This window comes from Sorex fumeus, unplaced genomic scaffold (genome assembly GCF_029834395.1).
Source record: "Sorex fumeus unplaced genomic scaffold, SorFum_2.1 ptg000009l, whole genome shotgun sequence".
NCBI classification, from domain to species: Eukaryota; Metazoa; Chordata; class Mammalia; order Eulipotyphla; family Soricidae; genus Sorex; species Sorex fumeus.
This window is the reverse complement of record NW_026606066.1, coordinates 17,689,026-17,702,579: the sequence shown is the minus strand read 5'-3', so window position 1 is coordinate 17,702,579 and position 13,554 is coordinate 17,689,026. Positions and strand designations below refer to the sequence as shown.

Genomic DNA, 13,554 nt, shown 5'->3' with positions numbered 1-13,554 from the left:
GTTTTTTTCCCCCCTAGATGTTCTCACTCAGTTTCTTTTCTGATCCTTTACTTTGAATGCAGATACCTCCCCGGAGAGCGTAGGCACATTTAAGAAATAGAAAAAAGCAGGAAAGAGCAACTTTATAACTAATGAATGAGACTTGTCTGGTTTTCCGGATTTAAGCATGCAGAAGTCATTTTTTCCCTGGAACACGACAAGCGTTTCCTTAGAAGCAAGTTACAGCATGTTTGTTCGTCAGAGACCATGCTAACATTGGCAGGGGTAAGAAACATGGAAAAGTCTCAAAGCAACATGACTAATCTGAAAGATATTTAGGATAATGCTTAAGTAGAGGAAACTTCAGTGTGTGAATTATTCCTTCATTTTGTTTCAATTAGTTATCTTCTTTTGTCTGTAAGCAGCCCTACTACTTTCGACTACCATTCTGATACCTAAAAATGCCGACCTTTTTCCAATTCTTTTCCCAGTTTTTTTTTCCCACGACTTAGATATTACCTTTTATTAAGTAATGGTCTCACATTTGGATGTATGTAAAGATATACTTGGTTAGAAATGTGGATTATAAAAGCAAAATTTGCACACTGGAGAATCTTAATGATTTTCTGGAATACTGAAATGTATTAAGTATCATAAGATAGAGTTAAATTGTGGATTTGATAATGGATTAGGGGCTGGGGAGACAGTTTACAGGACTGGAGACTCTGAGTTGTATTGGCAGCAATGCATAGTCCTCATCAATGTCAGGTCTGTCAGGGTGTCCCTCAAGCACATCCCCCCATCCCCAGCCATCCTGGCACTGTTGGCGCCATTGACACCTGCTGAGTATCCCTGAGATTGGCCCTGGTCCCCCTGAGCACCATTTGGGAGACCCATCTACCAGATTAAAGGAAGATGCTTTAGGTAAGAATGCAATTACTTAGCAGTGTTTAGAAATCACTGTTGAGTACAAGTCAGGTGAAATCAATTCTTGTGCTGAAGGAATAGAAAGAGCTTCATGTTGTATGTGTCACGTTTGAGAAGTTTAAGGTTCAGCCGATCAATTCTTTTAAAAGGAAAATTAAAAAAAAACTAAATAATTTCTCACATAGAAAATATTTTAAAGGAATTTTACCCCTCCCTTTTCCAAGTTTAAGGAGAGGAGTGTTATCTAAATAGTAGCCCCTCTCACATTTGATCACTTGACCTGTCATTCTACTCAGGGAAGTTACATAGCTGAAAAATACAAAACAGTTCTAATCTGTCTTCTTTCACTGGTGTATCTTCTTGCCTTGGGCATAGCCAAGTGCCTTTTGATTGATCTGTATTGCTTTTTTTCTTTTTCTCAAAGAATACAGAACTTAAAAAAAAAGTTTTAATTGGCAAGGAAAATTATCCTTGATGTATTGGAAGTTGTCAGGGGAAGGACTCAATATGTTAAATTGTTAGTTTGGGAAATAAATTCCTTTCTATAAAACTCAGTCAGCCATGGGCCAGAAAGAGATCACAGTGGTAAAGGTACTTGCCTGGTGTCCCAGTGACTCTGGATTGAACTTCTAGCACTACCAGAGTCATTCCTGAGTGTAGATACAGGAATCACCCCTGAGCACCTCTAGATGTGGCTCAAAACCAAAATCAAAACAATAACTGAACAAAAAATCAATCACCCAGCACTAGAGCACTAGTTGTCTTGTCTTGCATGTATAAAGACCTTGGTTCCAACTCTGGTTCTACAAAAAATAAACCATGAATAATCTATAAGTCTCAATTAGTCCTATTCCCTGTTTATTCCCTTTGTAAAAGTTCTTTGCTAATTTTCCAAGGCTTACATGTTTGAAGCAGTTTCTTTTGAAGAAAGAGTGCACACACATATTTCACAAATGAGAATCCTAAGTACAGAGATGGAGAGTGACTTTGCTTTCCCAGAGCTTATTAGTGGCAAAACCAGAAGGAAAACCCAAGATTTCAGTTGCTTAGGTCATTGCATTAATTGCTTTTATTATTTTCCTAGTCACAGTATAATACAACATACTACAGTTTAATAAAATACTCAATTGTTATGAACTCAGTGTTGTGCTATATTTTAGGCAGATTATGGACATATTTGGTTGATGTCTTCTTTGTTCTATCCTTTGGGATAAAGATCCCTTTTGGGATATGACTGATTGTAAGAAATAGATTTTTTTTTCAGAACTTTCACACGTTTAGCTCACAAGATTTCTCATTTATGTGGGATAGGCAATTTTCATTTTCTTACATTTCAGTGGAGGTCACAGGGTACAGAGGGTGCCTCGGGCACTTAGTGTCCTGCTTTGGTGAAGTCCCATCCTCACGGGGTCTGATTGGTGATCTTTTATCTGAGACTTCAGGCACATGCCTAACTCTCTAGATCTTTCAAGGCCACAAATAAGTATCCATTTTGTGTATACTATTCTATTTCTCAGGGGCTTGTGTCTGAGATAAGACCTTGTGAAGGCCTTAACTTACTGAGGCCAGACCTTAACATACTCTGGCTGGAATGTAGCACTTTTGGATCACACTTGAATGTGATTTAATTAACACAAATTGCAGTGCCAGTATCAAGGTGTTAAATGCCATTGATACACCCAGTTTGGTTTTCTGTTGAAACTGAATTTTGCATTTATCTATCAAATGCCAATATATTCACATATAACTAGCACAATCTATATTGTATACATAACAAATATTCATTTGCCGAAAATTGACCTAGGTGGAAATTGTGATAATTTTCATGTATTTTTGTTCCTACAAAGTGGAAATGTCAGGTGATTTGTATGTATTTCATTGAGGAGAATGACACTACTGGAAAGTTGGTCCAGAACTTTGTGTTTTATTGATGAGAATGACACTACTTGAAAAATTGGAATTCTGTTTGAGACAGGAAGATGGTAACCAAGAGTAATGTCCCTCTCTGTCATATATATCCAATTAGTAAAGTTATTCAAGTTTCTGTCTTAGTGCTTATTAAAGTGACATGAATCACTTGAAAGAAGCAATGTGATTTATGACATCACCATCTTTTGAGCTACTGCTAGATGTGTTTTTCCTTGCCTATATATATTACATTCAGTCACAGTCCTCCCGTTGTCCATGGATTTGCTCGAGCGGACCTAGTAACGTCTCCATCGTGAGACTTGATGTTTGGCATATCGAATACGTTACGGGGAGCTTGCCAGGCTCTGCCGTGCGGGCGAGATACTCTTGGTAGCTTGCCGGGCTCTCCGAGAGGGGCGGAGGAATCGAACTTGGGTTGGCCATGTTGGCTGCATGCAAGGCAAAAGCCCTACCGCTGTGCTATTGCTCCAGCCCATATATATTAATGCTTTGAAATTTAAATATCTTAATTGTAGTGGAGAGAATTTAAAGTTTTGGTTCTGAAACAAGTTTGGGAATGGACAAGGGGAAAAGCCAGCTTTAGAGAATGGTATTAATTTAAGGGGTGTGTGTGTGTGTGTGTGTGTGTGTGTGTGTGTGTGTGTGTACGTGTGTGTTGGTATATGTGTATTGGAAGTATTTACAAGCTACCTTTTTAAAGATTCTTTGAGAATACATTATCTATTTTGATGTTTTACTGATTTTATAAACTGAGTTCTTGTTTGCTAACATAGGCGTACAAACTGAATGACTGACTTGTGGTTTCAGTGTATAATCTGGGGATCTTTAAAACTAACACCCATGTGCTCATTAGGTACTTGGCCTCAACTAGGATGTCGGCACGGAGAGTTTTAAAATGCTGTGAAGGTGATACTAATATGCAGCCAGAGCTGAGAACCATTATTAAGTAGGTATCAACAGCTGAGATGGAAATGAAGCCACAAATGGAATGGAGCCTGCTATTAATCATTTGTAAGGAACATAAAAGCCTGGCTCAAGATACCAACTTTCATTTTGCCTTTGTAAAGATTCTATTTGGATGGTTTATTGCGGTTTATTGTGTTGTTTTATTTTTTGTAGTATTAATTTGTTGAATTTAAAAATAGTTTTGGCCACACCTGCTGTTGCTCAGAGATGGCTACTCCCAGCTCTGTGTTCCCAGTGGTGCTGAGGACACTATGCAGGACAGGGATTAAGCCCAGGCCTCTTGCATGTCAAGCCATCACTGCAGCCCTTTGAGCTATTTTTAAAAACAATTGCTACTCCTTCTGAGAAAGTGCATTAACTTCATTTTATAAACAGAAGCTGGGATTCAAAGTTAGAGCCTGGCAAGCTACCCGTGATGTATTCGATATGCCAAACACAGTAACAACAAAGTCTCATAATGGAGACGTTACTGGGCCCGCTCGAGCAAATCGATGAACAACGGGAGGACAGTGTTTGTTTTTGTGACGACTCTAGGAATGAAAGAATAAGAGAAACAAGGTGTGATCACAAACCTGTGCTCATCATCACTATACCTGTTGTCTCTCACCAAGGGTATTTGCTATCAGGGAATATTCTGAATGACTGAAGTGTATTTCTGTCTAAAGTGTGGTTATGGCTGCAATTTCTTAACTTAAAAAAATATCATCCTTATGTGCATTTTTTTAACTCCTGTGAAAAGTCCATCATCATTTTATAGATATAAATATGTTTTTGTCTTCAAAGTTATTATATGTCATGTTTTTATGTATTTGTGATGAAAATTTAGCTCATAGTGAACTAACAGACTTTATTTGTTATATGACAGTCTATGCTTATAATAATATGCTTATATGCTTATTACAGTCTTTGTTATTAGGCAGCTATTAAATTTGTTTATAGAATATTTTCGAAAGTGTCACTTTTTTTTGATTACCAATCAAGAAGATAATACTAGGCTTTTTGTTCAGAGTCTAATTTCTCCTGAATGTGTTAAAGGATAATTGAATAACATTATGGCCTTATTTATTGTTGAAATGCCAGGTGTATTTATGCAATAATAAATGCCCTGGTTCGTGTTATTAGGGTGGTGATTTTATTTACTTAAGTAGTTAAACCTTGTGAACCTTTATTTTACATGGTTTTTATAGGCATTGGGAAACTATCTCCTGATCTTAAGAGTTTTACTAAAATAACTATTAAGAAAAAAAATTATGTTAGTGTAGAAATTGTACTTTGATGGTAGAACTTAAGGTACAGTGACCTAATTAGTAAACTCTGTGTAAAAGGATGAAATGACCCCATCAGCAGATTTTTCCTCCAGTTTTTAAAATTGTGGTAATATATACTATATAGTGCACCATCTTAACCATTTTTAGATTCAGTAATATAATGTACATTCATATTACTTTGCATCCATCATCGTTTTCCAGATCTCTCTTTATCTTACAAAATTAAAATTATCCATTAAATAGTAATCCCCACTCTTCTCTTCCCCTAGCCCTTGTCAGCCCCCATTCTACTTTCTGTCTCTATGCTTTTTATTACTTGAGGTACCTCATATAAATGTGAAATAAAATAGGCTTTGTCATTTTGTAACTGACTCATTTCCTTTTGTATCACGGTCTCCTTTCTTTTGCATACTGAGTAACATTCCATTGTGTACCATATTGTGCTTATTCATTCATCTATCAATGAATACTTGTGTTGCTTCTGTGGTTTACTTATCACAAATAATGCTGCTACTGACATGGGTATATAGTTATTTCACTTTTTGTTTGTGTTTTCACTCCTTCCAGTTCCATTCTGAGTAGGGGTGGGGAGAGGGAGAGGTGTGGGGAGGGACATCGTTCTTGGCAGTTTTCAATCCAAGCTCAGTGTTAGGATTGAGCTTGCATGTGTCACATGTGCATTTAGTCCTTTGAGCTATCCCAGTCCTGTGAGATTCTGATTTTAATTCTTTTGTGTATGTAGTCATATGTTGGAATTGCTGGATCATGTAGTAACTCTGTTTTAAATTTTTTGAGAACTGTGTAGCTTCTTTTTTGAGGGGAGTTGCTAGAGGGCTCTAAACAGTGGTTTTCAGGGGCTGCTCCCAGCTCTGCTTGCTCTTGGCTGTGATTGGGATCATGGATCATATGATGCCAGATATGAAACCAAGGCCTCCTCCATGCAAAACATGCAGTCTAACTCATTGAGCTATCTCTCTGCCCTGTGCAATATGGTTTGTTTTTAGTAGCCATACACCATTTTATGTTTTCAACAAGGTACAGGGTTCCAACTTCTCTATATCCTCACTAACCATTGTCTTTTATGTTGTTTTGATAGGAGCCACCTTAATGAGTATGAGGTATACTGTTGTAGTTTTGATATGTCTTTTCCTAATTATAATACTGAACATTGTGTCCTATGGTATTCACTATGTACACATACATTCTTTTGCTTTGTTTTTGGGTCATGCCTAGTGGTGGTCAGGATTTACTACTAGCTCTGTGCTCAGGGATCATTTCTGAGAGGACTCAGGGAACCATATGGGATGCAGGAGATTGAACTGGGGTCAGCTATGTACAAGACAAATGCCCTGTTCAGTGTACTGTAATTCCAGCCCATATTTCCATATATTGTAAGGTAACTAGTCAAGTTTTTTTTACTTATTTTCTATCAGATTGCTTGATATTTTTGGCTATTGAATATTATTAGGTTTTTTTTTTTTGGTATATTCTGGAGATTAATCTTTTTCTACTACTTGTTTTGTAAAGAGTTTTGTTAACACACAGTCATATCCGCTAATTCTCATATTGTCTGTGGCTAATTTCAGATAATACTTATATACCAGAGTATGGCCTGCAAGGCTAAAATATATTTGTCATTTTTCCAAATACAGAAAAGGTTTATTGACATACTAGCCTAAATAATGAATTTGTTAATGAGATAGTGATTATTTCATTAATAATTTATTTACTGGAAGTGGCTTCTGAGTATTAAACTTCAATGTAAATTGGAACAAATGATCCATGTACGATTTGCATAAAGTAAGATTTATTTTACAGTAGATTTTTGTAGAATTGTGATTAGTGATTTTTAATAAAATTAGTGATTAGAGATTCTAACTAAGACATTAGGCAAGATATTAAACAGTTGTAACATGTTGCAATGTATTCTAAGGGAATTGTGAACTCTGCTTGAGAAACTTTAATGAAAAAATGACAGATAGATGGTTAAGATGTTACAAATAAGTGTGCCTCAAGTCTGCCGGAGGGGAAAGGGTGTTGCCCCATTCGCCCTCTCCTCTCTGGAAAGAAAGATGGCGGCCACATGGGAGCCTTGTGGACAGCAGGTATGAGCCGGGAGTGTGGGGGCGACTAAAACCTCATGGGAAGGGGGGCCTTCCGGTCCGTCCTTCACGCCCTACTAAGGTCACCAGTTGCCCCCCCACGAGCGGCTCCCCAGCACGGCCACAGCCCCAGAAGCACAAGGACTTAATGCAGAAACCAGCAGCTTGGAGCAGAAAAGTGAAAGGACTATGCGTTAATCCAGGCCATCAGGTCTGTCCGGAGGGGAAAGGGTGTTGCCCCATTCGCCCTCTCCTCTCTGGAAAGAAAGATGGCGGCCGCATGGGAGCCTTGTGGACAGCAAGTATGAGCCGGGGGGTGTGGGGGCGACTAAAACCTCATGGGAAGGGGGGCGTTTCGCTCCGCCCTTCACGCCCTACCGAGGCCACCGGTTGCCCCCCGGGAGCGGCTCTCCAGCACGGCCACGACTCCAGAACACAGAAACCAATTTCTTAACTATCTGACTTTCAGTAGAAATACTTCCAGGGTCAATAGATAAAATAGCAGAAATCCAAAACCAACATTTAATTCTTGAACCCAGCTGTAGAAAGCAAATCACTTCACAATGCTTTTTCAGCATGTCTGATTTGGGGGGGGGGGTAAACTCTAAATAATAGTGGTGAATCTTTTATTGAAACAATGAATCTAATCAAAGCAGATAGAGTGTTAACTAGAATTCATCTGCCTCACAGGGACGGGGAGGGGTGGGGGGTGGGGCTTTATTGGGGTTCTTCATGGTAAAAAATAAGTATTGGTAAAGGGAAATGTGTTTGATATTTGCATGACTGAGACATAAACCTGAAAGCTTTGTAACCTTTCCCACAGTGATTCAATAAATAAAAAACAAACAAACAAAAAAAAAAAACAAATAAGTGTGCCTAGAAAAAGCTGGACCAGGGGCTGGAGTGATAGCACAGCGGGTGGGGCGTTTGCCTCACACGTGGCCAATCTGGGTTCCGTTCCCAGCATCCCATATGGTTCCCTGAGCATTGCCAGGAGTGATTCCTGAGTGCAAAGCCAGGAGTAACCCCTGAGCATCACCGCCAGGTGTGACCCAAAAAGAAAAAAAAAAGCTGGATCAAAGGTGAAGGAAGATTCTCCATTTAAAAAAAATGTTATTTATTTATTTTTTTTTTAAGTTTATGGGTAATCTTAGCAGTGCTTGAGGACTACTGACATCTTGCTGCTCAGGACCATATGCAGAGTTGGGGATTAAGCCAGGGTCAGTTATTTGACCTTAACTCTTGTACTCGCTCTGATCTTTTGGTTTTAAAAATATATGTAATTTTATGAGTTAAGTCAAATCAATTTTATAATTTACAAGAATTTTTTTGCTTTTATTGCTGGTAGATATTTCACATGCTTAAGCTTTTACTATTTTAGTATTAGTTATGATAGTTTTAAGACTTTTTTTTCCTAATAACTGTGCTCTGCTAAAAATTTTCCCATCTGCTATAGTAAAAACAAACTAAAAGTATGGGAGAAGAGAAAGTTTCTCATGACTATTTATAAAGGGCTAAATGTTTTTGGTTTTGCATAGAGATTTCATAACTGAGAAATGAATCTGCCCTTTGGAAAAGACTTTCAAAGACTAATCTTTAGAAAAATACTAGCATAAATTTGTTTTTTTAAATATAGTTTAACTTCACAATACTGTTATAAATTTTAATTAAGTTCAAACTATTAACTTGAGCTAAATAATTGTGGTGTTGAATTGTAGAATAAATAATTTGACAAAGAAAGTGTTTTAGTTGGGATGATGGTCTCAGCCTTAAGACAGCAAAGAATGTAAAGACGGAAGAAGAGTTGAAGTTTAACTCAGAAAACTGAAAACAGTGTTTGTGGCTTTTAATAAATTTTAAATGGTTGAACAAAGGTCAGAATTGCAAAGTCTCATAGGCAATAAATGAAGTTATTTGAGTTCCCAGTGATTGTGGTGTCCTGTGTTAGGTAACATTCAGATTGTATCTATACCCTTTCATGTTCTCTAGCTTGGGACATAGCTCAGAGAGCAGCCTTCAGGAATTTGATAGAAAGAGAGAACAGTACTCAACAGACTTGAGCTGGTTTCTTAACTGCCTATAAAAGAATGTGTCCCCATTACACTTTTAGATTTGTGGAAGAGAGATTGGGAGTGCTAGGTGAGCAGGCTGAAAAATTATTTCTGCATTCTTCATTTAAATTTTGTCTATTTAATATCAATTCCTCTTTATTGAAACCTCCAATTGAAAATAGAACTTTAGAGCTAATATAAGTGGTTATTTTTTAAACAGAGTTGGAAGTCTGTTATATACTTTTGGGGAAATAATAAAATTTAAGAGATTGCCTAGCCCTACAGTAGCCCAAAGTCCCAAAGACCACGTCTCTTTGCCATGCAAATCCTGAGCTTTTGGAATTGAGAAACTGAAGCACTACCCAAAGAAGGGTGGACCCTTTAGCAAAGGAGAAGCTACAGAAGAATTTGAGATTATGGAAAACCATAGCGCAGTGGGTAGGGCGCTTGTCTTGCATGCAGCAGACCTGGGTTTGATTCCTCCGCTCCTCTTGGAGAGCCCAGCAAGCTACTGAGAGTATCTTGTCCGCATGGCAAAGCACGGCAAGCTACCCGTGATGATTCGATATGCCACACACACACAAAAAAAAAACAGTTAACAAGTCTCACAATTTGTTGTGAGACGTTACTGGTTCCTGCTGGAGCAAATTGAGGAACAACGGGAGGACAGTGCTACAGTGCTAACCGGATGAAAAGACCATCAAAGGTATGGAGGATGAGAATATAAAAAGACCATCAACAGTGGTAGGCTTCCCCCTTGAGGACACCCAGATTAATTTCCATGTTTGGAGAGAACTTTAGTAAAAAATCATTTGGAGGAACTGTATAAAAATTCCTGAAAGCCATTAAGGGCTTGTTCTAGCCTGTGTTTTCCCTTGAGCATGAGTTCATATCTCTCTATCTTTTCTGTGCTTGTCTCTGTCTTGTCTCTTTGTGAGCTCCATCTTTCAAGCTCCCATTCTGTATTCCCTTTTTTTCTGTCCCCCCTTTCCATCTTTTAGGTAAGTTTCCTTCAATAAAAACCATTTTGTTTTAAAAAAACAACAAAGATATGGGTGATATGACCAAAGTTTTTCTGAGCTTTTGGCATTATAGGAAGTCACTTGGGACAATATTTACAGTGAGATCGCCATTATTTGAGGTCTCTTTTTTTTTTTTAATAATTTTTTTAGGGCCTGCTATTAGGGCAGACGAGTGTGTGACTGGGAAAATTTGAAATAATGTTGGTGAGAAGGTGTAATGGTGGTGGGATTGGTGTTAGAATATTGAATGTAAATTTAAAATTTTAGAATTCCTGATCACAACAATTATATTATTGTGATCAACTATATAAAGATAAAATAAAATTTAAAATTAAAGACCTGAGTTATAGGAGTTTTGGTTTAAAATATAATTGTGCCTAAAAAAATGATTCTGATTTTCTTGTGTAAAATGTGGGTTGAATATGATAAGTATCAGGATATTTTTCAGATATGCATAATAATTAGAAAAAGAGCACTGTTTCTCATATAATTAATTTGAGGGATTAATACCAAGTATTAGATATAAGGTAAAGGCCCTCCCATTGATCATCGATTTGCTTGAGCGGGCCCAGTAACGTCTCCATCGTGAGACTTCTTATTACTGTGTTTGGCATATCAAATACATCATGGGGAGCTTGCCAGGCTTTGCCGTGCGGGCGAGGTACTCTCCGTAGTCTGCCAAGCTCTCCGAGAGGGGCGGAGGAATCGAACTCGGGTCGGCCATGTTGGCTGCGTGCAAGGCAAACGCCCTACCGCTATGCTATCACTTAGATATGTATTTTGTTTTTTTTAAATTAGAATTCTCAGGTTGGAGCATTAGAACAGCATTAGGGCACTTGCCTTGCATTCTACTTGCCAGAGTTCAGTCCCTGGCAGCACATATGACCCCCTTAGTATCTTCAAGAGTGATCCTTGATCTCAGAGCCAGGAACAAGGTCTGAGCACTGGTGAGTGTGGCCCCCAAATAAATAATACATATAAGAGCTATCGTGTCACATTAGAGTTTAATGTTATAGCTTCTGTACTTATAAAGAAATATTTGTGAAGTCCTATGAAGATGCTTAAACCCAGGTGCGATATTTGTTACCAAGTCTTGGAGATGTTTGTCTCTCTTACCTGCACACATGCTATTACATGCACTAGCACACATGCTGTTTTGTAAAAATGGAAGTGAGGAAGTGTCAGATAAGCCCAAAGGGAATACTGCTGACAGGAGCCAGAGTTTTAACAGCTGTTATAATGGTTATCAGTTCAGATGAGCTGGAAAAACAGGAAATTGAGTTCCTAATCCTGAAAATGACTGCCACACTCACACTCCCAGGCCCAATTGATGTCTTCTCGTTTTTATTATTTCTTTAGGGCTTGGGGGTTGCACATTTGGGAGTTGCTCAGGGGCTATTTCCAGTATAGAACTTTGGGATTGCTCCTGATGGTTTTTTGGGAAACCTAAGTTGCCAGAACATGGACCAAACCAAGAGCATATGCAAACCAAGTGTTTTCTCTAGCCTTCTGAATCATCTCCCTAGACCAGTGTAATAGTTTTTAGATAAATGCATTATAGTTATTGCGAAGGCTTAGATAGTAGCTTGGTAGTAAAATATATTCCTGTCTCGTGTGAGGCCCTGATTCAATCACTAGACACACACACATTTGTGTAGATAGAATTAAAAGAGTTGAATTTATTTTTTTGTCTGTACTCAAGGTAATGCAAGTTAAAACACAGTGGGAGTATCAGAGAAAGGAGTAGCTCTCTATTCAGTAGTGAAGTTCCCTGTGAAATTGTAGAAGTAATTTTTAAAATTTTTTTCTTCCAATAGAAGAGGGTCGTTCTCCATTCCCAGATAGCAGTAAATTATTTAACTTAAAGCAAGAGTGGTTTTTGCTATGCTTCAGAAGAATAGAGCTGAAAGTGAATCAGAAGATTTTTTAATTTTATGTTGTGACCTCTATGTTACAAACTTTTGTCTTCAGTTTTCTCTTATCTAAAAGACGATCATTTTATAGTGATCAGTTATAATCTGTGAACTCTTCCCTCTCCTGGTTCCAGGAAAGTTAGGCATGACTGCTTGAGTAAAAACCATTTAATACAAGTACTCTTAAAGAGAAATACACTGATTTCCCTCATATTTCAAAGGGCACATTTTGTATCTAGAGCCCATTTCAATCTGTAATTTGCTATAATTCACCATATACCACTTTTGAAATATAATCTGAAGAGAGCAATGTCTAAGAGTCATTCATACTGTTTGTGCTCCTGTATGATTGTAGAAAACATAGCACACTAATTCTTAGAGGATACTAAAAATATGCAGCCCTGAAGCTTTGCTGGTATTCTTGTGAAGTTTAGAAACAAATTTTAACTAATTTAGTTCTGTGATTATAAGTAACAAATCTTTGGATTTACTTAGGTATATTTTATAGTTTTCTAATAAAATGCAGGATTCTATTTATATATATGTATATATATTATATACTTGAACCATAGCATTTGGAATTTTCCATTTGTCACAGTTTTAAGCAGACCATGCAACTTTGACTTCATGGAACATTATGGAAGTTATCTGAAGATTTTGGATAAATATTTTTATATATTTCTGTAATCCATTTACCTTTTAGAATTGCTTAGATAATACCAAAAATTAGAGTTGGCATTAATGAATATTTGAATATCCTAGACTTGGTACATTCAATTTACTTATATCCTGTGGCAGAAATAAAATTTCAGGAGATCATAGGTATACTATGGGGAGAAAAAAGGTATGTCCTTTGATCTTGAAAGAATAATTTTGGGGAACCAAAGAATGATATGTAATGTTGAAGACTTACCCAGGCTAGGAGACAGGGGATTAGTATAATGATAGACAGATACTTAATCCCTTTTTTTTTTCCCCTTTATTTTATTTTATTTTTTTTAAAGTTGTAGATTTACAATTTTTTGTGCTTTGGTTTCAATTATACAATGATCAGATACCCATCCCTCCACCAGTGCCCATTTTCCACCACCATGGATAATATCCCTCCCACCCCCATCCCCCCATCCCCCCCGTCTCTGTGGCAGGGCAATCCCCTGTGTTCTCTCTCTCCTTTTGGGTGTTGTGGTCTGCAAAAGAGGCATTGAGTGGCAAACATGTTCAGTCCATAGTCTACTTTCGACATGCATCTCCCCTCCTGGGAGGATCCTCCAAACATCCTTTATTTGGTGCTCCCTTCTCTATCTGAATAGCCCTTTCCTCTAGGATACCCGGCTGGCCTCTAGATACTTAATCCCTTTATTGACATCTTTTACTATCTATTTTTCTTCATAGAATGT

At 37.7% G+C, this 13,554-nt stretch overlaps 1 protein-coding gene across 5 annotated transcripts in view; it reads left to right on the top strand.

Moving 5' to 3' along the window:
- The window catches only part of COBLL1 (cordon-bleu WH2 repeat protein like 1), a 192,066-nt gene that overhangs the window by 1,143 nt on the left and 177,369 nt on the right, over window positions 1-13,554 (top strand). The window lies entirely within an intron of this gene.